Genomic DNA, 2,191 nt, shown 5'->3' with positions numbered 1-2,191 from the left:
TGCAGAGTCAGAAATTCTGCAACTCAATACCTGGTGGTGCTCTGATGATGAAAAAGGGTGAATCTCCAGGAGCAGGCAGTGAGGTGTGAGCGGTTTATGGGGCACAATGGGAGAAGAAGTTCCCCTGCTTGTAGTGCATTTGGTAGAGACCACATGGCTTCTCTACAGGCAAAGTCCCAGCAGACTGTGGAGAGTAGCCACGTTTGCTGGTATTGGAACAAAGACACCAGAATGCAGGGAAACCTGGTGCTGGCTGTGTGTTGTGATTTTCCATAATCTCTGAACCTTTGCTGCTGTGCAATCAGACAAACATTTTCTGGAACAAGCTGGCACTTGGCAATTGCTCACTGAGGACCTCCCAGAGGTTTGGAGTGGGTCCAAGCTTCAGGGTTCTCTCAAGTGAGGGGTTTGGAAACAGAGATCCATATGAGATAAAAATTTGTCGGGGAGATGCCGCCTGGCAGGCTGATGGCTTGGGCCCAGACATGGTAGAAGTGGGGAGTGGGCAGAAGCCTGAGACAAAGGAACGGTGCTTGATTGCCAGTCAATGACAGTGCAAAGTTCCTGTGCCAGAGACTAGGAAGCTGGGTGAAGCCACTTTCACCTCTCCTGCACACAGGCATACATGTGCCCACGTGCCACACCAATCCACCTCAGTAAACTAAGCAATGACATCTAGTGGAGAATGGAGCTGTTACATGAAACCCCGCCCAACTGTGCCCTCCAAGTGCATGCCCTAGAGGACCACCATAAGTCTCTCCATCTGCTTAGTGTATGGACTATAAAGTGCTGCATAGTTTGAGTACTATGGAGACTGGATGTAACTTCATTTGGGTTCATTCTGTTTACTGGCTCATCCATTTGTTATTGTTAATGTTTTGCTTTTGTTTATTTATTTTTGTCTTTTTATTCTCCTTTATTTTCTTTTTATTGGATACAGAAAGAGAAAAATTTATTTTATTTTCCTTTTATTTAAAAAAATCAAATTCTTTTTACTATGGTTTTTACTTTTTTGTTAATTTTTCTTCTATTTCACTTTCTCATTTCATTTTAATCTATTATAGACATTTTTTAAATTTTTTAAATTTTTCTTACTTTTCTTTTTTTCTTTTCTTTCCCCTTTCCTCTATTCTATAAAGCTTCTTTCAATAGCCAGACCAAAACACACCTAGGATCTAGCTTCCTTTACTTGATTTTTTGTGTTGTTTTTAATTTTTTAATTTTATTTTTTTGTTTCATTAACTCTTTTTCTTCCTCCAAAATGACAAAACAAAGTGATTCACCTGAAAAGAAAGAATGGAAAGAAATGACAGCCAAGGGCTTAATCAACACAGATATAAGAAGATATTTGACCTATAATTTAGAACCACAATAATAAGAATACTAACTGGGGTTGAAAAAAGCATAGAGTCCCTTTCTGTGGAGATAAAAGAAGTAAAATCTAGTCAGGTTGCAATTAAAAATGCTATAACCAAGATGCAATTTTGAATGGATGCCACGGCCCCAAAGATAGACAAAGCAGAACAGCAAATCAGCAATATAGAAGACAAAATTATGGAGAATAATAAAGCAGAAAAAAAAGAAGGAAACTAAGGCAAAAGAGCAAGATACAAGAATTAGAGAACTCAGTGATTTATTAAAAAGGAATAACATCTGAATCATAAGAGTCCCAGAAGATGAAGGGAGGGAAAAGCCAGTAGAAGGTTTATGTGAGCAAATTATAGTGGAAAACTTTTCTAATTTGGGGGAAGACACAGACATCAAAATCCAGGAAGCACAGAGAAGTCCCATTAGCTTCAACAAAACCTGACCATCAACAAGGCATATCATAGTAGATTCACAAAATACACAGGCAAGGAAAGACTTTTGAAAGCAGCAAGGAAAAATAAGTCCTTAACCTACAAAGGAAGACATCAGGTTCACAGCAGACTTATCCACAGAAACTTGGCAGACCAGAATGGAGTGGCAGGACATATTCAACATGCTGAATCAGAAAAATGTACAGCCAAGAATTCTTTATTCAGCAAGCTGTCATTCAAGATAGAAAGAGAAATAATGAGTTTCCCAGACAAACAAAAACTAAAGGAGTTCATGATCACTAAACCAGCCCTGCATGAAATTTTAAGGGAGACTCTCTGAGTGGAGAAAAGATGAAACAAAGCAAAAAAAGACCAAAACAACAAAGACTAGA

This window comes from Prionailurus viverrinus, chromosome C2 (assembly GCF_022837055.1).
Source record: "Prionailurus viverrinus isolate Anna chromosome C2, UM_Priviv_1.0, whole genome shotgun sequence".
Classification (NCBI taxonomy): domain Eukaryota; kingdom Metazoa; phylum Chordata; class Mammalia; order Carnivora; family Felidae; genus Prionailurus; species Prionailurus viverrinus.
The sequence above is the reverse complement of the archived record's forward strand: the minus strand, read 5'-3'. Positions refer to the sequence as shown.